The 24323-nt window shown below is 42.1% G+C and overlaps 1 protein-coding gene across 4 annotated transcripts in view; it reads left to right on the top strand.

Moving 5' to 3' along the window:
• Positions 1 to 24323, top strand: part of TRERF1 (transcriptional regulating factor 1) — a 105562-nt gene that overhangs the window by 15416 nt on the left and 65823 nt on the right. For all 4 annotated transcript variants that reach the window (XM_064446147.1, XM_064446148.1, XM_064446149.1 and 1 more), the window contains one exon: positions 14293 to 14345. The gene's annotated coding sequence lies outside the window, so the exon portion shown is untranslated. The remainder of the gene's footprint in view (positions 1 to 14292; positions 14346 to 24323) is intronic.

Genomic DNA, 24323 nt, shown 5'->3' on the forward strand with positions numbered 1-24323 from the left:
GCACACACACACAGAGTGCAGATCTGAAAAGCAATGAACGCAGGCATATATGCATTATAGTGCAATTGTTTTGCCTTGGGGGTTTTGTTATTGCTGTCCCTTTCACAAACTGTGAATCTGTAATTTTTCATGTGCTGTTCTTTGGCCCTCTCTGCCAGAGAGGCTCAATTCATCATGTTAAAAAAATCAATAAAAAGTCTAGAGGTTTATAAATAAAGTAGAGCATAGAGAAAGGGTACAAAAATTCCATTAAAATGGCAGTTTAGCACTAGCTACATCTCTTTGGGACTAAGCTCCAATATTTTAAACTATTAAAATTGTTACAAGAGTGCTTTTAAAGTACCACAAATCACAGTAAAGCTTTCTAGTTGAAACTTGCCTTTATACAGTGCACTAGAATTCGGCTTATATATGTTTTTGGAGTGTCTGATGCTGCCCTCAAACACCATTTTAGCATCCATTTTAGAGCTTTATTATAGTTAATAATCTTACAGGTTTATGTCCAAGTGAAGATACGTGGATGTAAGAAGTTAGAATTTATTTTCCTTCAGAAGCATTGAGTGTATGTACGACTTTGTGTAGATGCAGCTCTGAGCAAATTAATTATTTCTGAGAAGTCTATAGGCTTCTAATGTAATTCATGAGGATTGCCTGGCTTGGCACATGCTGCTTCATTAGAGGAACTTATAAATTGAGGTGGCTGTGGGTTGTTTAATGACATAGCAGTTTTCACCAGTGCTGTGATGGTCATCTGTTCCATGTTTTCTATCCAAAGAAATTAATGTGTCCCTCTTCTCATAAATGTGATGCTGAAGAGTTTATGAGAGAATATCTGTACTACACTGCTTCTGATATTTGAGAGGTTTATCTGAAGTGTAAGCTTTGCCTCTCCCCAGCATCTTTCTGACTTTTTTTTAATAGTTGAAGAAGATGGATCTTGAAACCATTGAGTATTAAATACAGATGGCATTATATGATTTTGTATTCTATCATCTTTTATCCTGGGATAATGAGAATTGTTTCTAGTGGAAATGCCCTTTATTTACTTCCAAAAATGACCAGAAAAAAAATTGTGAACTCCTATTTGGGCCAAAAGCAGGCTTTTCCGTCTCCAGGAGACAGCGCAGACTGTTGGAGAGCATGGCTCTCGGTAGAAGCTGTGGGAGCAGGCTACATAAATGAACGTGACAGAAGGCAAAAGAGAAACTCCTGACTCACCAAACATCTGTGTGTAGTTTAAATATGCGTCCTGTCACAGAGTCATATCCATGCATGCAACTCAATAACCCAATCCATCATTCCCACATTATTCATCCATCAATTTTTCCTTTTCTTACTAATCCACAGCCTAGTTCTAGCTTACTACTTGCCATGGTTACTTGTGTATGTTTTCCTTTTTCTTGGCTGTATGAAGTTGGAGTAAAGTAATGATCGCAGCACGCTTAAAAAAAAAAGCAAAGCTATTAACATAGCCCTTTCCCTGTTAATTAACATTTGAAGTTTCAGAGAAAGGGATCTAGCGTGTGTAATTACTGTGTGGTTAAGAATCTGTGGAAAATTCATACTAATGCTTGGAAAGTGGAGATGCTAAAGGGAGACTGTTAAAACTTGAAAAAACCCCATATTCTTCTGTCCATTTTTCTAAGCAAATGCAACTAAAACCTAGTTGGTAAGGTGCTTCTCAATGTGAAAAAGGAAAGACTTCAGTTATGTTATTCAGCTCTGAGCAGCAATGGTAGCTACCTTCCCTGCTTTTGAAAAAATGAGTGAGAGATGTTAATGAGGATAAAGGAGAAGAGCATCATTCAGGAAAATGGTCTGTCCTGTGAAGGCCTTACAGTTTGGAATCACCAGCCCACCAGGAACTGGTGGTTGCAGGTCTGTTAGTTGGGTTTGGCCAAATTGTGATTGCTGCCAGCTGAGGCTGGCTCCCCTGCTCAGCTCTTCTGCCTGTGGCCCCTCCTCTTTCTTTCTTCTCTTCTACCTCCTGGGCTTGATGTGGCTTGGGAGGGAGCAAATTGACTCCCTCATCTCTTGGTGCTATACAGTCCTACTCTGCCCAGACCCATGCAAAAAGCCCCAAGGTGGGGAGGGAAACCAGGAAATGCGGAAAGGCACAAATGAGAGAAAGTGACATGGGCCAAAGCATTAAGCTGAGGCCTTTGGAAGACATTTGCTAGGTCGCTGGTGTGGAGGTCACCTAGGATCACTTAGGAAAGCCCTTGAAGAGAAGTTAGGGTGTCCTTCTCTAGCCATCACACAGCCCTCAGAGCACCGTGGAAGTTACTCCCTGGCTACATCTCCATTGGCAGAGCAGCCGTCCACCAAGCTTTTAATGCCCGGTGAGTCACTCCACTGGTTTCCATCTCTCCCCTTTTTCTCAGCAGTGGGCAGGTTCTTGGTCTTGCAGAAGGCCTTTCTGCACGGCTTCCCCTTGGTTTCTCAGGAGGTCTTTTTGTTCCTTTGTTGGCCTATGTGAATGATGTGGCAGTGCAAGGAAAAGTAGGTTTTTATTAAACATTTCAACCAGAGTAGGACTGCTGGGCCCTGTATATGGCATCCCGTGGCATCCTGCTGCTCTGAGGGCATGCCAGGAGTGAGTCCTTGCTTGGTAAGAGCTGCTCCTTTGCTCAGCTCCTCATCTTTCAGCAGGCAGGGCCAGATCCTGGGTTGCTATCACTCTTCCTTTTCCTTTTACACCCACATTGGGAGCAAAGCTGGATGGGTCTGGAGGAAAACTTGATGCTTGTCTCCTGCCTGCAACGTTGACCTTTTGCAGGTAGCGGTAGTTTTTTTTTGATGGACAGCACCAAAACTGGTCAATGCTCTCGAGGACAGCAGACTTGGAAGGTGTGCTGAGCCCATGCTGCTAACAGCCAGCATGTACTTTGTGTAACTGGTAGAATCTGTTGGATTAGAGTCAAACAGCTCTGACTTAGCTCTGGATTGTACCCAAAATAAAGCTACTCAGGTTTGTTGAAGGGGTAGTTGCTGATTGCTTTAGCTTCTAAAATCTCTTTGGAAGAGTGGCCTTTTGCCATCTGCCTGTGGGGTGAATCCAGTCGGACACTTACATTTCATTGCATGGTCTTGTGTCGGGGATGGGGCATGGACCAACTCCTAAACAAATTGCCAGTTCCACCTAGCAAGAGTTTCCTCTTACGGTGATTTGGGGCATGGTGATGTCCTCCTTTCCTCATGTGGGACAAGGGGAGAAAAGGAGCCTTTTTTGTGGGTTTGCCATAGGGAGGAGGTGGTGTATTTTAGGCTGTTCTGTGTTTTTGATGGGTGTAGATGTTCTGATGACCTTCCTGAGCTAAACAGGTATTGTGTAGCTGCTGGTGACTGAAAAGGACTGTCCTTCTGGAGGTCTGATCCCTTAGAGGTTTGTGGTCTTGTTTGTGTAACAACTGCTCTGTGATGCACTTCAAGAAGTCACCATTTAACCAAACAGGTGAAACCAGGTGTGTTTGGCTTTGAGGAATTTCCCCGCCAAATCTGTTGGTCTTGCCGCTTCCCTGCGTTGTGCATGGACGCCAGCATTGGCCCTCTCCTGTGCCTGGGGTTGAGCCCACAGTAAGTGAGGAGGGACTCTTTTGCCTCTTCTAATTTTTTTGGCAGAAGGGAGGAAGTGGTAGATACCAATCTTCCTCTCTCACACATCCTTCCACACGCGTCTTGCTGGTGGCCACCCAAACTGTCCCCTAGAGATGCTGTTCTACCATGACTAATTTCCTGGCTTTTATTTTGAAAATGCAGTCATCAAAGTTGCACAGATCAGCTGGGGCAGGTTCCAGCCTCTTTTGTATATGAAAACCTAGAAAGCATACTTCTGGGAAGGGGTGTTGGGGGTGGGTTAGGTTTTGGGTGTTTTTTGTGGTTTGAAGACAGGGAGAGCAGTAGTGAGTGTTGAGGATTTTAATAATTTAATTGGTGTGTCTTGATTTTTGAGATCAAGACTAAGTGTAGTAGTAGATGGAAACTGCCAGCTATGAAGACTAACCAAGGCTGTAATTGTTAAAAATTTGTACTGTTAATTATAATGCCATAAAAGCTGAGTCTGATTGGTGAGATGATCCACCTGTGCAACAACCATTACCATGTCTTTCCTCTGCTGTTTGTACAAATATTTTTGTTGGTAGTATTTTGTGGACAGCACTACTTACGTGACTGTACTTGTTAGACATAAGTCTGCTGATTAAACTTCCTTGAAGGAATATTTTAACTAATAGATGTACAAGCGTATGAATTTCACCAATTCTTTATGCATTGTTTTCCCAGCTACAAAAATGTTCCAGTTAAGGAAAATATTAACTTCTCAGCAAGTAAATACTATTCTGGGGAGAAGATTTTCTGTTTTCTTGGGTTGTGTGTTTTTTCTGGAATTTGTGTGTGTTTTAAAGAAGAATGCTAACAGAATAAAAATCCTTGCTTGAAGTATTGGTGATTTAGTAATGTAAGGTCAGGTTACTTATATTTATTGTGTGCCGCTTGTTTAAAAACAAACAAATTCTAATAAGCATTTTGTGTATGTGTACAAGTGCAGATGTAAAATACGAAGCACAGAGCAGAACAAAAGTAAGCTTTAATTGTAGTAGATGCACTGAATTAACTGAGATGCCTGGGGAAGTGAATTTAGAAAGACAGGATTTAAGACAGGTCCCTCCTTTATCTGAGAAATTAAAAAACCAGAAATCAGCTAGAACTACATTTTTAGGGCTAGTGCAGTTTCAATAGTTGAAAACCACTTTTACCAGATTTTGCACTTATTGGCAGAGCTATAAATAAATGCAGAAAAGTTTTACTGAACTCCATGGAGTTTCTGCAGATCGGCATCAGCCCAACGGCTCTCAGAGTCTGGCCTCACTTCCTCCTCAGCTGGAAAAGCCAACCCAGTTCTTAAAAACTGTGGGGAAACTGGCTGGTCATTAATCTCAGATAATGGGGTTTGTGGGTTTTGTTTTTTTTTTTATGTGTGCATTTGTTTTGTTTTAGTAATAACAATAGTAAAAAATTTTCAGGCGGATTGAGTGGACTCCCTAGGAATGCTGGGAGAAATGGTTAACTGATGGAGTTTCCTGTTACCAGTCTTAGTCCCAGCATTTGACTCTAAAACAGCAAAATACAGACCCTCTCACCATCTTCTCAAAAGGCCACCCAAGCCCTGCATACAGCCTCTGCTTTCCTGTGGCCGCCCCAGCCCGAGCACCCCTGAGGGGAGTCTGGAGCACAGAAAACTTAGTTTGGTAAACGAAGTAAGGGGGAAAGTAAAGTTCCCACTGTTTCAGTGTGGGAACTGAGAGAAGCAACAGGGCTCACTGTATATTAGTCTGAAAATAGGGCTAGGAAGTTCCTTGGATGCTAAGAACCCAGCTTTTTTTTGCAGGGAACTGCTTTTAGTTTGCCTAGCTCTTCAGGAATGGGTTGATACCATTTAATCTCAGGGACTAGTGAGTCAGTTACCCAAAATAACTTTTTTTTATTATAGCCTTGACCCAGTGTAAAATATTTGAAATTAAAAAAACAAAAACAAAAACAAAAAAACCCTGAAAAACCCACTTCCCCCCCAGCCCCCTTCCTCCTTCTTTAAAATTGTCTCAAAGATCTGACAGCAAGCTGTGAAATGGTTGTGACACTCGCTATCTTGACTTAAGCCTGTATCAAGACTCTACTCCAGTGAGTGCAATCATGCGATAAGCAGACTAGTCAAACTCGTCTTAATTGCTGCATTTAGACACTTTCTGGGGCCTTCTCCTAGTGGGGATCATGAATTAGCTTCTCCATACACTGCTAGTGACCCCTGTCTGAACAGAATAAAGAAAAAAAATAGCACACATGCTTGTAGAGACATAGCAAATAAAAGGGCAGTTCACCTTTTATTTTAACTCCTGGCAGTGCAGGTTTTATCGAATTGCTGTTGAAAGAGGCTTGGTGAGATGTAAAATGGATTTGGCCCAACTTCCTCTGATGATCCCAGCACTCAGGTGCTGTGGTGCTTGTCCTCTGTTTCTTGGGTTAAGAGAAGTAAAGTGGGGCCGCAGGAAGCGAGGATGTAAACTGTGCTTACTTTTCAGAAGCAGCAGGAAAATGATGACATCACTGTTTTTTCAAACTTAGAGCAATCTTAAATTTGTGTAGCCATTTTCATTGTATCTATTTCGTGAAGAAAAATGTATATATTCCATAGTGCTTGATGTGGTTGTATTCTTAACTTTTTACAGTAGTGGTTTCTATAGACATAGTAACTGCTTTGAAATGGTGTTTGTTTTATTACAGACCTGATTAGTTGGGAGGGAATGGGAATTGTAGATTTTAATAAAAAATACTGGCAGTATTTTTCCCCCCATCCATTTAAATATCTTCTCCTTTATTTTCTGTCTTTTTATGTGAAGTCTGTGTATGTTATCCACTGAAATAGTAGTATATGAGACAGTTGTAATTCAGCATTTTGTGTAGTAATCTATTTCAGCAAAAAAAGGGTTGTGAAACGTTTAATAAAAAGTAAAAAAAAATTCTAGAAGTTCTGGCTCTGGAATCCCACTTTTTCTTTTTCTTTTGAAATCTTTACTTGTTGGTATAATTCTTTTCAAGAGATTCTGCTTCTTTCAGGAAAAAAAATGATTCTTGATGAATCTTGTGGGATAATACAGAAGCCTTTGTTGGATGTGCACTGACCTACCTAAGAAACCCAAGAGAGATAATTACAACCTTTCTTAGTCTACATGTAAATGCACTTTGCAAACGTTTTTCCATGCAAAGAATGTGAACCAGTTATGTTTTGGAGTCTATACCTATATGGAAAATGGACTGTAAAAGAGATGCCTATTTCAGGCAATTTTTGATGAGTTCCAGATTAAAAAAAAATTATAGCATATTAAATTATTAGGCATCCTTACTAGGGTGTAAGGAAGATTTATGCTGTAATGAAATATTGCTGCAACCCAATTTAGAACTTGACAAATCTGGTTTTACAGGGCTGAATTATATGGGATACCTCATTATTTGAGGGGAAACTTTTTTATTGTTATATTTGGCACCCTGGTCTCCTTTTTGGTTGGGCTGTACTCTGTAGGAGCTGCTTTGGGCAAGATGTCTCAGCTGATCCTTTTCCAAGGGAACTGTGCAGGATGAAGTTGTAATTAAGGATCACATCCTGGCAAGCCCTTCTTACCACATGTGGTCACCGATTTCAAGTTAAATGCTTGCAGTCCTCATTGCTCCTCTGGGTCAGAAATGTAGGTATTCTTAAATACCTACACAGACTTCTACTTTATTGTCAGATATTCCTTACTGATAGGGTATACCAGATAGTATATCTGTCTACTGATACTGTCTACTGATACTGTATATCAGATACCTATACAAAATTTAGCTACACCAAAATTACATGTATACTCCTTGCCTTTTTTTGTTTTTATTTTTTTAAAAAGGCCTCTCTTCCTTCTTTCTGCATACAGAGCTCTTGATTGCCTCTCACTTTGAACTCAAAGCATGCCCTTGTGCGGTGTATTCTGAGTATGACCTGGCATCATGGCTTGAAGCAGACAATAGGGAACATCACAAAAAATCCACAACTTGCTCAATTTAGGAAGTCTGCCCAAAATTTTGTGTAGCAAATACTACTTTGACCAACTTTTGAGACTGCTTGTGGTGTTCTCATGTTGCTGATTACAGGATCTCAGTTGAGAAACAAAACTGGAAACAAACTAAGTTTGTGCATTTGACTAAACCGAGGAGCAAATTTTAGCTGGAAATAGTATTTCTTTATAGGGTAATGAGTTTCCTGTGTGCAGGGTTTCTGTTTCCCAAACTGCTCTGGCATGCAAAGTGATTGATCTTAAGCAAATTGCATACACTTGTAACTACAACCATATATTCGCACATACAGGAGCATGTGACAAAGGAAAACAAAAATGCAGGGTTTGAGCTCAACTAGTAGATCTTTTGGGAACCTTTTCTCCTCAATCCTGGGAGAGAGAAGCCTCAACTTCTCCCAGTGCCGTCTCTGTGTTACCTAGCTCTGTGGCTCCACAAGTGCTCTTTCTGATGTGTTGTACCTACCACATCGGAGGAGTAAAGCATTGCCGGATGGCTTGTGTGGTCAGGTATAAGTAGCAGATGGAGTGTTTAGGTTTAGGAGAATCTTACATTGAATACTTAAAATGACTTACTGGGAAGCACAGCTTTCAAAGGTTAAGAAGAGGCGCAGTTTGGTGTATGTTAAATATGCATTATGTTATGTGCTTAGCTTCAACTATAAACCATTTGCTGAGTTTTAGTAACTCTGATGTTTAGTCTTTGCCCCCCTGTTTAGACATCAGTAGCCAAGTGTTTTGCCTCTGTATGTAGCCTCAAGTTGCACTTTTTTCTGATGTAGTCATCAGATCAAATTATTTATAAAATGAGGACATCCTTTTGGACGTCATGTGTAAACAGTCTTAAATATGTGCACAGGCAGAGAGATTCTTGTCTGTTTATCCACAGTTGAAGACCAAATATTAATAAATACTAACATTAAAGAATGGGGTCTGTCCCACCCCCACCCCCCCAAGTGTTCATTGAACTTTTCCCTTTAAGGCTCAGATTTCTTCTCTAGGTTACCTGGAGAAAAACTTTTACCTTGCCCTTGATCAAGCTACTGGTTGCAGTATGTCTCTGCTACCGTGATTTACCATGAATTAAGGTTAGCAAGTAAACTCTTTCGGAGTGTTTCCTTCTGGGCAGGTATTAGCATATTCGAAAACATGGCTGCAGCTTCTGGCACATGTGTTTGAGGGTAGGATCTGCCGTCTTCTGGCAATATGATGACTCCTGGTCTGTTAATTTTGGTATTAATGGTGAGAGCTGGAAGCCTGCCACTAGTCTACCGAGGTGCCATTTAAAATTTCCTTGGAGCCAAGTTGGTGTTGGACGTTGCTGCTTGTTTGTAAGGCATCTCCACAGGCAAGCGCTCCTCTTGTAATAGGGATTTGGAGGTGGTGGGGAGGGACTCAAGATTAGAGGTGGCTGGTGTTGCCTCAGGCCCCCGCAGTTGGGAGATACTCTTTTTGCTCTCTCTGCTGCATCTTTTTGCACATGATGTGCTGGACACCTGGGAGGTGCCCATCAGGGCAGCTGCCTTCGCTGGAAGGGGAGATGGGAAAGCAAGGAGGAAGATGCTGTAAAAGAGGGGCTGAGAAAGGTGCATATTACGTAGGTTTTAAAGGTACCGACTGCTTCCAGGGCAGCTTCATTTGTGTGTTTGTTTTAGCTTCCTGACATTTTCAGTGGGGGGCTTTTTTTTTTTTTTTAACAAAACTTCAAGCATCCTCTTAGCCAATGACAGCAAGGTTTGCAAATCAAAACCAAATCTGAGCATAGCACTACACTGGAGTGAGCTGTGCTAATCTAAGATGAGCTTCTGTTTCCTGCTTAGAGCTTCTCCCCCATGCTCTCATTTGGCACATGTTACAGTACTGTGTGCTGACAGACACCTTTAAGACACAGATCAGTTGAAGAAGCATGTGTGGTGGCGACTGCACCAACCTCAGCATGTCATGTATTTGTTGGCTACCTGTTCATGGGTAGGAAGTAGCTGTTGGGAGTCAGGTAGGCTACAGAGGAGTCCTACATGTGTGAATTAACATCCAAAATGGAGCAGTCTTGGATCCTTTTTGTTCCTATGATAATACAAATGTAATCTGCTAATAAAAGTAATCCCCATAAGAAGCGTACAGTGCAAGCATTGTGTAAGCAGAATAATTTAGGTAGCGAATATGTTGAACTGATACAACTCTGAGTAGTCCAGCTCTGCGGTTTGCGTAAAAGCAGCCCCTTAAAGACCCTGCGGTCTCATCTTCTACCAGCAGCTCAATGACTGACTTTCACTTTCCTTACAGTAAGAGAATCGATAGAGAAGAGAATCTGCCATTAGTTCTCTCTCTACATTTTTCCAGACAGTTTGGCCTCCACAAATTGTACAGCCTCCCTTTTTTCAGCGTGGGAGAGTACAGACTGCTGCTGGAGGCAAGGAGGAGAGTTTAAAATTCATCTGTTCTCTCCTCGCTCTCTTTTCCATCCTGCGGGCATGGGAGACTTACGAATGTGCTGCTCCTTTGGGGAGTGTTTCTACCTATTGCCCTGATGAGAAGACCACAGAGACACCGGTAAGGCTGTGCAAGTTTCACATTGCTGGTTAAATAGGCACATGGAAAAGCTGAGTGCAGTGGCTGCCTAGAAGAGGTCAGAGAGGAAGGTGGAAGGACTGGCATAAGCCTTAGGTCTCTTGCTTGCTAGGAGATCTCTCTTTTTTTTAGAGTCCATGTGCATTGAGGGCTTAATGCAAAATCTGTCTCCTCACTCGGGTCTTTCATGAAAAGTGGTATGGGTTTATTTTGCACTGTTTTGAGCAGAGATATTTACTACTTTGATTCTTACTCTGTGTTTTCCTGGCTATACATACAACATGAAATCTGATGGGGAAACAAATAGTTTGGGTTTGTGTTTTTTTTTTTTTTTTTAAAGTCAGCTTTAACTTCCGCACCAGCAAAGATATTGTACGTTATCTTACGTTTGTGTACAATCATAGCAGTGGTTGATAACACTGAAATGCAGGATCAGGAGATTTAGTTTCGCTTTGTGGCATTGGCGGGGACAGGAAAGGTCTTGCAAACACGTTTTCAAATCACCCTGCCGCAAGGGGAGATCTCAGCCAGTGCTGCCCGGCATATCGGTTTACCCTTCACAGGAGACAAGTACTGAGGTGGGTGCACACCATGAGGGGGTGATATGTCTGCTTCCTTCTGTGTGAGCACCAGCTTCAGGCTGCCTGTGCAGGAACAGCGATTGCCTCGTTGTCCCCAGTGTCTCCTGCTGCTACCAAATTAGAGGATCTCTCTCAATTAACAGCCAGGCCTTCTTTCTCCCCACTGTCCCCCATCCAAATGGGGCATGGCTGATAGCTAACATTGACTAATTTAGGACTGTGGAGGGTTTGTTCTCATGGGCTGCAATCAGGAGGTCTTGCTTTTCCTTCAATTAGTAGCCCCTGCAGGAAAAAGGGCACTGGGCCTCTTCCCATCCTTTCCAGTGCTAGGCACTGCCCAGCAGGATGTGATGAGCCAGGTGCCACCGCCACAGTGGCCTGGAGGTGATGGGGCTGCTGGTGTGGATGGTGATTGCGAGAATCTCAGAATCTGGGAAGTCTTGCAAGTGTGCAGCCAAGAACTTGCATGAGGCAGTGAAAGAGTACAAGTGCAGTATTTCTGGAAAAATACGGTGAGGATTTTACCCGGGGTAGCATGTGTATTGCTGACAGCGGCAGGGAATTTCTATGGAGCTGCTTGTTGAAGTTCTGGAAGGATGTCGCTAACAGGCATCAAGTGTGGTGAGGTCAATACAAGAACAACAAAACCTCCCATTCAGATAAAAGGCGGGGAAGGGAGACACTGCCACATGTGGGACTGATTAAGGCTAAACTGGTCCATGCAGTAGTTTCTGCAGCTCTTCAGAAATATACTATGTGGTTGAGCTTCCCAGCTCAGACAGGTCTACATTCACGTTTCAGTCCGGGTTTAGGAAAGCAGGAACAGCACCATCTGTGTCCCACTTCATTTGAAAAAGAAAATTTAAAAAAAAAAACACAAAAAACCTTGAATGCCAGCCATCTGCTGATACTGCATCCAACCTCTATTCCTATATCTGGGGGCGGAGGAGGGAGATGGTTTCTGCGGGGGAGGCACCGTTCAGAGTGGAAGAACTGCCTGCACCTGGGAATGCTGCTGGATCCAGAAACCACCAGAGGAACATGTGCAGAACAGCTTGGCATCTCTGTCCAGCTACCTTCTGTAGTACCAAAACAGTCCTGCCCACAGAGAGTGAATCCAAGTCCCATGCTGCTGACAGAGTCCACAACACTTGGTTTATGGATCATTAAGAGGAGATTTGAGCATTTCAGTGAAGTGGATGCAGAGCGATGGGGGGTAGTTAGAAGCCACTGTGCTGATGGCTGAGGCAAAAAGATAGTCAACGCTTTTCGCTTGTAGCCTGGTCATTGGGTGTAATGTTGTTTTGGAAACAGATTAGGTTGTGGTTTTCTACAAGTTGGCTATTAGAATAGGCCCACTGTCTTGATGGGAGCTAACATGAGCCCTCAGCCGGATGCAGGAAATGACCAGACTTGGGTTTTTTTTTTTAAATTTCTTTTCATCCCAGATCTCCCCCAGCAAATGCCCAGTGAGTTTTGATTTGCTTATGAAGGTGCTTTTTCTGAAGTCAACATGTCATTTTTCTATGTTGTATTTCTGTCTTCCTCTCTATAGAAGTTGAGTGTTGCTTCTGTCCTGATACCTCTGTGTGAATGTGAACACAAGTAAGGCAGTAGAGAGTTAAAAAAAAAAAATCCATTAATTAAAATATTTACATTGGAAGCTGCAAAACATTTACTCTTTGAGTAAAACAAACTTCTCCATTGTTCTTGTGTGATTGCTGCAGTTTCTCAGAAAATAGCCAGGAAGAGGTTGTGCTCTGAGGAATTTTACTGGGTTGGCAGGGGAATAGGAGGGTAGGGATACTCAAGTGGTCTCTTGGTCAGTGGCTCTCTTTTGTTCAAAACTTTCTGCCACATGGACAAAAGGTCTCTTCTTCATTCTTTTTGTTTTGTGTTTTCTATGAAAAAAACCAACGTAGTGGTGGAAGTATGTTGTCATATTATTCTGGTAATGCCAAAAAATAAATGATCATCAGTAGAAGATGAGAAAATGGTATTTACTGCATGAAAGGTTTATTTTTAGCACTTAAAGTGTACACTGATGTACACTTAAAGAAAGGGGGGAAAGAGCAGGCAGCTTGGACCCTGGATCCAGGCAGCCCTCCTAGCTGGGGACCCATGTGCCACTGTCTGTGTTTTGCTGGTGGGGAAATGGTGGTGCAGCACACTGAAGGATGTCACCTTCCTGTGGTACTGAACACCTGTGGTTTCCGCTGGGGTCTGTTGGCATCGTGGCTGCTCAGTGTCCAAGGAAAATGAAGCAAGGGCGCAAATCTGTGACATCAGACCACTAAAACACAATGTTTTCTTTTCATCTAGTACTTCAGGCACAGGGATACACTTACCAGCATCACCACAGGAAAAGTAAGCAAATTTGAAAACTATTTGCTTCAAATCCTTCCATTCCTGCCATATCTCCCTCCAGATAACTGGACTGAAGAATTAAGGTTGTGGGTTTTTTGTTTGGTGGTGTGGTGTTTTGTTTTGTTTTTGAATAGTATTCTCTCAGACAGTGTGCCATTTCACTCTCAGACATCTTTGTCCTTTTCCAGCCTGGCACTGGACAAACAGGCTTCTAGGGCTTGTGGGCAGGACACTGAAAAAGCTAAAAGGGTGTGTGGAGGGATTGGTTTGTTTGGATTTTTAGATCCTTGATTCACATTTCTCACTCTAGGCAGACTTACATTTTTTCAAAGCTGCCAGATGAGAGGCCTCCCTTCTGCCCTAGTGACTCACGGACTGCCTGGATTGCAGGTCATGTCTCCTTTTCTTAATAGTGCCATGGAAAAGTGTTTGTTCAAGCCCAAGTCTATCATGACTGTAAATTTTATTGACAATTCCAAGGTTGCAGTTCTGTTGGTTAGGTGCGCGGTACTCTTTCCTCTGATCCCAGGTATGCCAGACTGCGTCATGTTTACCTATGTTATAAAAAGATCTTTGTTGCATTGAAAGGTTGGTTTGTAAAGGTGTTAAGAAATTAAATGTACTTGTCCAGGGTAGGTGTCATTTAAACCTGTACATGAGAGCTTTGTTCCATCCATTTCTTGCATGCTTTACTGTATTTAAGAAAGGCTGCATGCTGACAGTTTCTTGGCCTGGAGATAAAAGGTGCTGCATACCCAGGTTTGATACACTGATGGAAAATTGTCTCCATGATATATAACATCACTGTGATTATTTCTAGCCATTACCACTGGTCTCATTTTACAACCATTCACATTATGTAATTTGATGCTCATTTAATTTAATGAGAGGATGCTGCAGACTTATTTATGACTCGGCAGGGCAACCTGTACTCTTTGGCCACCTCTGTTATCCTTGCTGAAGGAGGAAAACCATGTTTCTTACAGAACATGTTACAACATCTTTAATACCTTTATATCCAGGTTTCCCAGATTGCCGCAGACGGGAGGGCAACTTGCCTGGGGTGTAGATTATACTGGAATGGCAGCAGAAGTTTAACTTATATGTTTTCTTGAACTGCTTGTTAGCCTTTTGTTGTAAGGTTATCGTGAGGTATTAATGGACTTTTCCTTTTGTTATAGATGGAATTTTATGACTTGCTGGATTCTGAATAGAACGAGATGTGTCTGATAAGGTAAGAGAGAGGGTAAGATAAACATGTTCCTACACAAAACAATCTCACTGGTTTCTTGTTCAGGTTGAAGACAACTATTTCTTTCCCTGACAGAACCCTGCAAATAATTGAGATATTTATTTTTAAGTTACAACTGCCTCTGACCCTGTAAGCAGAGACCGTGGCTGTTCTGTACAGCTTCTGTCCCAGTGCTTTTTCCTGGTGAACTGATGTCCAAAGTCCAGAAGCCAAAATGTATGCCTTTCCAGGCATGGGGGTTAGCAAGATACGTCATACTTATCCTACTGTTCTAGAGGTTTTTATAAAGTAACAGGTGAGGTAGAAGAGTTTTTGTTCAGTTTTGAGATATTGTGCCCCCCAATCCCCTCCCTGTCCTGGCATTTGAAAGGTAAAAAGATCTTTGAGCTGTTTTAACTTCTACGCTTTAAAACTTGTTTTTCCTGTTGCAGTATTTTTGAATTTGGAATGTCTTTATGAGGGCAGAGTCTATATGAGTAGAAAACTTCTAGGGTTGAGTTTGAAATGAGTATTTGCTGTCACTAATGTGCTGAAGGAAGCTGTAGGTTTGCTGATTTTTAAAAGGTTGGGTTTTTTAATAGCGTTTTTAAAAGGCAGTGTTTAGAGAGGTGCTTTTTTTTTTCAGTTTCTGGTTCAGAGGCTTCCACGGGCAGAGAGGAGTAGTTGTCTTGAAAACTCTTAGGCATTGGGAAAACCATATTAAAACAACAAACAGCCAGACACAGTAGTAGTATTACATAGGCATCATCACTGTCTTTCAACTTACGATCCACCCTGTGACTATCCAGCTCTGTCACTATGTGTTTTATTTTGTCTCCTCTGTCTTCCTGAGTTCTGTGCCATCTACAGGCCTCAAAAATCCCTGTTCTTAATTTTGGATGTCGGTTGGGGTATGTAGTGGAAACAGCTAAATGTATGATGTCATTGTATGAGGACCAGGACTAAATGACTTCTTCCATGGATTCAGAGATTTAGCTCTTGTAGACATTCTTGAGTTTTGGGGCTTTGGTTTTGTTGGTTTGTTGTAGTTTGGGGTTTGTTTTTTTTTTCCATTTAGGTTTTGTTTGCTAAGAGGAGTTACCCTTTAGAGGGTGGCTGCCCAAGCAAGAACAAAAAACTTTGAATGGCTCTAGGCACTGTGTGGAATATGCAAGAATCAGACTTGCTTGCTGCTTAGGTTTTTTTTGTTAGGCATTTTATCCATTCAAACTAACCTCTTCCATACCACTGTTGAATTATGTTATGAATGTTTTATTTAATGGCTTACTCTCTACCCCAAAGTGGTCTTGTATGTGTATAGTTGGTAAAATACATCTCTTCAGGTGAGAGGTCTTGCAGTCTGCAGTGCTATTACACAAAGCACCTCACATGCATACCTTGCTTGTTATGTAAACGAGCTTCCTCACTCACACGTGTTCGAACCGGTCTGCCTATGCTCCAAGAACAGGTAATTAAAATTGCTTTCAGGACTTCTTAGAGTGTGTTCAGCCTGAGCTGTGGCAGCGCCCCTCTGTGCACAGGCGGTTCAGCTGCTGTCCCATCACATGCCAGCCACTGGCATTGCTGTGGCTGGAGCCTGTGCAGTGCCTACCACGGCATCATTGCTGGCGTGCATATACTCTCATCGACACAAGCAGCATGGCCAGGATGGGGTAGGTAGAAATGCTGGCGTTCAGACTGGTTTGGTCTAGCAGATCCAGTTGACTGAGAAGTTTATTTGTCTGGTGTCAGTGCAATGCTGGGGACTTCTTTGGTGTGCACATAGAACAGCACCTTAGTTGTACTCACTCAGCTACTAGTGTTTTCCTAAGACATTACTCATCATGTACTATATGTATATTATATAGTGTATATATACTGTATTATATAGCTCAATTTTAAGTACTGTTCTCTTCTGTGAAGTGGATATTGATAAACCTGTGTGCTGTCACATGGGCAGCTCTTGTGGCACTGTAGCTGGCTGCTGTTGTACTGTCTCTCCCGGGGCAAGCTCGCTCTCCCCTTTCCTCATAAAACAACCACCAAGAAGGCTCTGTCTCTAGCAAGTTCTGCAGCTTGAGGCCATGACACCTTCTCTTGCCACAGCTTTATTGCCAGCCCCAGGCATGTACAAATTGTGAGCCAGATCCCTAGCAACCACAGGACTGGCTTTAAAATGAGATTCTGGAAGAATTAGCACTTGCCATTGGCTCTTGTCTTTCGCCTTTAGAAGAAAACATTCTGCCCTTGTTTTGTGTGATACCTTCTCAGGGCAGAAATTAATCCTGAACTATGAATGTCTGTATCTCGTTCTCCTTTCTCTGAGAGGGCCTCATTTATCCGTTCCCCAGCAGCCTGGGCTGGAGGAGTGCCACTGTCCCACTCCCTGTCCTCCTGCATTGCAAGGAGTGTGTGTCCTGGTCATGTTCCCTCTCAAGGCTGGAGCTGTCAGGTGTCCCTTGCTCTTAAAACTATCCCTTACTACCTTGGCATCAGTATTACTTTATTAATTTATTTATTTTTAACTGCCTGCTCCCTTTCTGCATTCCCTCTGCCCATTTACACCTGGGTTTCCATCCTTCCAGACTGGCATCTGTGCCTCAAGCGTGCCCTCAGGTCCTGTCTGTGCCTCCTGTCCGTGTTTTTCCCTTGGTTGCTTACAGTTTTCATGGGTACTTCCTGACCTGTTCCCTCCTGTTTCTTCTTCTGCAGGAGTACTCCTGAAGTACTCGCGTGTTTTGTAGTGCTGTTGCAATTAAAGGGGTTGCTATCTTTTAGTCCCATTTAAAGCAATGAGAGATGGTCCAGTCTGTGCAGGGAGTAATCTTGTTTTAATCCTGGTGACTTCCTTGTAATGGCTGGCTTTCGGCATCCATCCTGTTGATGGGGTCAAAGATAAAAAAAAAAGATAAATAGCTCTTTTAATATGCCTGAAGCCTAATAATGAAATTATGAGACTTGGTGAGCTTGCAGTAATGTTGATAGGTGGCAGACCTCTCACCCAATATTTTCCTTTCCTTCCCCCGTATTTTCCTGTGCCTGTGTCTTACTTCCTTCCAACGAACCTGGGGCCCTTGTGAACTGCAAGTCAAGTTCCGCATGAGGTCTGTCCAATAGCTCAGATCATAAATATAAAATAGTTCTATGAGGCCTAATCTATTTTCAGAGGTACGTTTGTAAGATAAAAATTACTTTGATCACTGAAACGGCATTGTGTCATTTTTGGAAGGAAATGACAAGGAAGTAACTGTTATCAGACCTATTTTCATCCGCCGTTAGCTTAGACCTGACGAATTGCGGCTCCAAGGTCACTTGCCTTAACAGTGCCAGATTAGGTTGCCAATTAATATTGATTATCTGAAAAGCACTAGGTTGATGTATATTCCATTATTAATAGCTGTTAATGCACTTTATAATAGCAATCTGTTTTGGAAACACTTTCTGGTTGTTCTTTTTTAATGAGTCTTGGCAGCGAAAACCCCAGTTTGACACATGCAGAACTACGGTAACCCGTTGAAATATTTTGGGTTTTTGTATTTTGGGTGTATTTTTGTTGTTTTTACTGGGAGTAACATCTGATTCTGAGACCAAATTAAGACAAAGTCAGAGCATGATTTCTGTCTAAACTGGTGCAATGTGGTTTCTTCTTGCGTTAGTGCACACCAGCACAACACTCTTGCATCACTTCTAGATGAGTTTTAATAACTTCCTTTGACATCGCCTATAAATATTTTTGTCTCCACAGAAGCCATCTTAGAAAATATTTCAGAATAAGAAAGCTAATTTGAATAAAATAGAAACAGGTAATTTGAGTTCCTTTCCTTGTGCTGTCTAGCTGTTTTGTCTCAATAGGTGGAAAGTACCTGGAAAGCACAGGGAGAAAAAAATGGGAACTCTCATGCATATGGAAAAGCTTCTAGATAACGAAGTTTAGGGGGGGGAGGATAAAATATCTACATAAATGTAGACATCAAGGTAAATGCTTTTTCCTTTTAATTTCCTTCCAGAAAATTTGAATATTTGCACAATCTGATGTTGCAAGTTGTAAATGCTTAATTCTTCTAAAAGAATAAACTACTTTGGTGCCTGAATGTGTAGATAACTGTCAGCTTCAAAGGATCAAGTTGGAAGGAATGTCTGGAGAACTTGGTATAGGCAGATACCAGGTGGAATATAGAAAGCAGGGGAATACGTTCAACTCATATAATAGAGGCCTAGATGTAAGTTTATATATAAATTAAGACTAATCATGTTATGAAAAGTGAATTTCTGTGTTTCTGCTTCTAATGTGAAGGTGTAATACTCACTTCTCCCTCCCCATCTCTGTCACACTGGGTTTCCCGAGCTGCTTGTTATAAGAATTGTGCTGCTTCTATAAAAATCGAGATGGAAAATTAACCTATTTGATAATTTTCAAACTACCCTTACAAGAAAAGCCCACCTTTCACTGTAGAATCTCCTCATTGTGAGCTAGCTGGTTCTGTAAGACGTAACTAACTCTGCACTCTTGACTAAGCAATTAAGAGAAACTGAAATTGGTACTGTAAAATGCACATTAAAGCTGTAGGCTAAGATGGAAAGAGCCATTTCAGCTTTTGCTTGAGATGTGAACTGATCTGAAGTTCCCCTTGGAGGATGTAAAGCACAAACAAGATGGGAAGTAGTTTAGCATTGTGGTCTCCGGCATGCATATTGCCCGTCTTTCACCCTACCCCACTCAGTGAGCCAATGCAGGGTACTAAACCTGGCAAAACTACTAGCTCTGACTTTGCCTTAGTGTTGTTTTTCTGACCCAAGTTCTCTGTGCCCCAAAAGGCATGCAGGCACAAGGGGAGCATCAGGGCAGACCCTGGGGGTGGCAGCTGCCCCTTTGGGGTGGACACCTGCCAGAGCAGGTCAGCAGGGTGACGTGGGCATCACTGCTGCTGCTCGTCACTGAGCCCACCACCCTGGCTGGATGCATCCCTCTTTCTTCCTTCTCTGATGGTGGTGGTGTGACTGGAGCTTGGAGCCATGGTGTGGGGAACAGGTGACCCTCTACCTGGTGTGCGCACAGGGTACCAGCTTGGTGGCTGTGGGGCAGCCGACAATTTCAGTGCTTGAAAATAGTGCCGGCAGCCAGGAACTTATAACTGCAGCTCTGCTAATGACTAGTGTTGTGGTTTTGGGCAACTCCCTTGGTCGTCTTTGAGTCAGCGCCCCTGTCAGTAAAAAGAATGATAGACCTTTATAACTTACTGTTGAAGTGATTATTGTGCTTCAGATGTCAAGGTCCTGCCGTGTATTGTTACCATTGGTATGGAGAGGCCTCTTGCTTTTGTTAAGAAACCCTGGCTCGAAGAACACAACAGGCTGTGGGGACTGTTTTGTTTTCATGTTAACTTATGAAACAGGTCAGATTGACTCTTGGTACCGAAGTGGTGACCACCACTACTGACCATTTGAATCTTGGTCCCCTCTTGTCCCCTCTTCATATCAAACCTTTCCTAAATGAATTAGACAGGGTGCCAGATAGAGTTAAAAGGGAAATTCTAGTTGAGGCTGGAGGTGAAATCCTAGCAGTGAGGCTAACGGTTTGCTGCTGGTGTAGCAAGATAGAGAAATGTTCTGCTTTTTTTTCTCTGAAACCCATTCTGTGTGGAGGCCGTGCAGTTTCCAGGCTCAGGCTTGGTTGCCAACATGAAATGTGCCAGTAAATTGCTGTTTTTAAGTAAAAAAAAAAGAATAAATAAAAATTCTAAAGTCAATGTTGGGGGGACACCAGTGACCCAGTGAGTGAAAAGTTGCAAAATTCACATATGAGCTTAAACTTAAAACCCCATGATATTTACATTGAAGGAAAATATTAGTTAAGGTACCCAGACAGAGCTCTGAGAACAGCAGAAGCTTGTTTGTTGTTAATCTCCCACAAAAAAATTTGCTCTCCTGGTTCATGATTGATGCCCAGCTGCAGTTGGTAACTTCCTGCTCCTGTTGACAGAGCTGAAGCGTTAAGGAGCTGAGGGCTCTCCCTAGTCCACCCATTTGGGTGATGGGGTCGTATGGGGCAGGAGGCTGTCAGTGTTCCTGCTGGGTGGGTGCCTGACTGCAGCCTGAGAAGCAAAGCCAACTGTGACTCTTGTTTACTCTCTGGTTGCCCTCCTGATGCTCAGCTAGTGCTCCTTGAAATTACAGGGGCTACTCATGACTTGTGGACTTCATAAACTCCAAGGAACGGGCTTTAGTTTTAGAAAACATATTCTGTGAACTACATTCATAGACTTCTGTCCCCAGAATGAGCCCCTCGTATCTGTTCATCCTGTCTTACTAGCGCAGAGAACTCTTACTCAGTAATTTCTACAGCGAGTCCGTAACTTCTGTTGTTACTTTACAGAGATGCCAACTCCTGACTATAAATGACGGAAGGAGACATATCCCAGCTGTAAATTACAATCATTTCCTTGCAGAAGAATTTTAGGCAATTGTGTTTTGTGTTATAGAAATTCTGGCATGTTTTGTTCGCTACTGTAGTAGTAGTATGGCAAACTTCTTTGTTTTTCTAGATCCATGGAGGGATGTAATATAGTGCATTGTCCAGGTCTGCCATGAGTGATTCTACTTGGAAATTACTTCATGTTTCTCATTTAGCCACACAAAAATTTGAGTCTCCAGCACCAATTAACATTAGTTAGAGCAGCAGAACGATGGATCGCAGTCTGTCCTGGAGCTCTGGGAAAAGCATTTAATGTCCTGAACTGAGGCTGTGGAGCACTTTGAAGACAAAGTTTGATTTTGATATTCTAAGGGTGCATAGGGAACAGCTGTTGCTTCTGAAGAGATGTGCTCCAAGAGCCATGCTGGTTGGAGTTGAGTAAATGCAGAGATCTGTATTTCTGAATGGATAGCATTGCTGCAAAGTGGGGAAGATGTAAACGCCAGAGGAACTGTACAGCATTTTAGTCAGCTGGATAAGGTAGAAAGTGGTTCTTGTGGATACTGCATTTTGCAAGCTTGCTGTCAATGAGTGTCTGAGCATACTACACATCATATCAATCAACTGTAATTATGTATAGTCAGGCAGAGGAGATTAATTCGGAACTCTTCAAAACTTTTTCCTCTGCCCAGCAGCATCTTTTGGGGTGTAGTTTTGGCTAATGTATTCTTTATCTTCTGGGTAAGTTTTGGTCGAGACATTTAGCCATTTTGTCGGTAAGCCACTGATAACCATTATCCTCTTTGATAAGCCAAATATGCAGACTTTTAAAACTCTTGATATAAGATGTATTTTCTGAATCTTTAGCTGTTCCTGTGGTATTTTCTTTTCTGAAGTGAACAGACCAGAAATTCATGTTGCCCTTGCTGTTATTGTTCTTTAGATAAAACTATCCCTCGCTCCCTTGCTTTATACAAAATAATGTTCTTATCCGTCCAGAGGCTACGTTTCCTTGCTTAGCTGCAGATTCTTGCAGGAAGTTTAGTGTCTAGATTGTGTCTGCCATGACCCCCAGTCTTTTTTACAGTATCGTTGCCTTCCTGAATGCAATTCCCCAAGGGTAACTCTTGTGGTTCTTTTTTTATTCCTAGGAGTTTGTAACTTTCTGTTATTGCTGTATTAAAACCAGCTGTTGTTAGATAAACTATACCTGGCAAAAAATATACTTTACCAGAAAGTAACCTGATTCAGATTTTGCTTACTGTTGCTCTAGGTTTCATGTTCTGTGCAGATGACAAGAAGAGATTTCTTATTTTCTTTCAGATCCCTGGTAATGGCAGTGGCTCATCAGGCCCCCAAAATACTGCCCAACTCCCCCTGCCCCCCCCCAAAAAACACCAAAAAACCCCAAAACAAAACACCACCAAAAATGAGAGGAAGCGGGGTACATAGTGTCATTAGAGATAACACAGGATTTTGAATCCCTAAACTGAACTTCTTGTACTTTGCAGTTTGGGTTAGTGTGAACATAATTACAGCTTTGAATTCTTTCTTTTAAATATTGCACATATGTGGGGGAGTAGTTGTTTTGTTTTTGCTAAGTAGCATTTTTCTAGAGAATAGTATTCATATCACTTGTGTTCTTTTTTGAAGGTAAAATTTAATGTTGATACTTTTTTGGGGTCTAGTTCTTATATGAGATTAAGTACCAGACAGTTGCACATTTACCATCAACTAGTAGTCAAAAGGTACAGTCTTGCAAAGACTTGGCTAAAACTAAATGAATAGCTCTCAGTTTCCTGTGGGTGGGTTTTTTTTGTGTGTGTGTGTGTGTGTGTGTGTGTGTGTGCACTGCTTACCCATAACGAATACAGCAACTTTCCTCTTCTGAGATAGCTATGTTGCCAACTTTTATATTTTTGAAGTAATTTTGTTAAACAGGAGGAAGAAAAAAAGTTCATAAACTGTCAAAAGGAATTTGTCTACAAAGTGTGCAACAGGGTTGGGTCTGTTTTTCCTCCATTTTATCAGGAGGAAAAAAGCTTGTTGCTTTAGTACTTCGTTAGCCTTTTGCTTTCAAATGCTGAGCCTTAAGAGTATACTGCTTTCATGATTTATTTTAACAGTTGCCTGTGAGTATAGTATTTGAACACACCTCTTAGAGATTAAAAAGGTCAAGACCTTTACTTCTCTAGGGATGTTGTACACAGCCTCGTTTTATGCATCTCACTCTGCCCATTTCTGCAGTGACTGAAGTAATCCGCTTAGGGCAGCGTGGGAAGCCTGTGGGGACTGGAGTAACGGCACCCTCCCACCAAAGCCAGCTTCTGATGGTGAGGGAGTACTCTAAGTTTGGTCTGACTGTCATAGGCTGAGATGAATTTTACCTCTAATAAATACTAGTGGTGTCACTTTGATCCTGTGCATTGCTAGTTTGAAAACTTGAGTGTTATTCTAAGAATTGCATGCTTTTTCTTACACAAAGGAAAAGTGTATGCTCTCTGGCCCTTACACTATATCTGTGCTATTACAAACAGACAGGCAATGAGTAGACTTGACTGTCTCCCACTTAAACTTCCTCTGGATTTCTTGAATAGACAACTTGGAAGAACAGATTCTCTCCTGTCCTGTTCCTCTCTGTTTTCTTCTGCTGGTTTGCAGCTTAAAATATCATCCCCTTTTGTAACCTTAAGAGGGGGTAATGACGAAGTCTTCACTAGAAGTGTTCTCTGAAGTTGAACTAGTTACATCAATCCCACTAACAAAACTCAACTGAAGTAGAGCTCTCTGACACAATGCTAGGAGGATATCCAGCAAGCTTTTACTAATAGAAAAACATGAAAAATGTGCTTGGGATGTACCTGTGCAGCTTGCTGTGTAACTTTTTCCTTTGATGATCTTTTGGATGGACCACACTACCTAGAAGACTTCCCATTTCTTCCAAGAGAGGCTATTGGAGAGCCATCGAGGGGTGCCTGCATTATCTCTCTAGCAATTGATAAATGCATGCTACATGTGTCACTTGGAGAGACCAGCTGTTGTTCCTCAGTTCTGGTTTGAGGGCTGGAGCCAGATGAGGGTGTTCTTGTTTCTTCTGTTTCCAGACATGGTGTGAGGGAACGAAAGGGATGAGATGGCAGGCTCTGAATACCCTAGTGAAGAGTGGAGTCTTGAGATGCTCTGTGGCTCTCACTACTTGAGACACAAAAGGAGGTGAAAACTATTGTTTGATTTAGGTTTCAACAGGTACTTAAGGGTCACCTGTAGGATAATCTGAAGCTCTGCCACCATTTTCTGGTGAGACCTGTTATTGCATGAGGTTTGAGTAAGAGTAGCAATGGCTACTGTTCAGCAAAACTATAGCTAGCAGTGGTTAACGACAGCATATTCTCTTGGATTATTAAAGTACTTCTATTAAAACAAGAAAGAGGGCTGTGTGTCCAGATGTCATGTTGATGGATCCTGGTGCAAGAATCAAAACAAGTAGTGCTCCTTAAGCCCATGTACAGTCACGTGCAATTAGGAGCTCCTGAGCTGTCTGTCATGTAAGGCAAGTTCACATCTGCTTA

This window comes from Phalacrocorax carbo, chromosome 3, assembly GCF_963921805.1.
Source record: "Phalacrocorax carbo chromosome 3, bPhaCar2.1, whole genome shotgun sequence".
NCBI classification, from domain to species: Eukaryota; Metazoa; Chordata; class Aves; order Suliformes; family Phalacrocoracidae; genus Phalacrocorax; species Phalacrocorax carbo.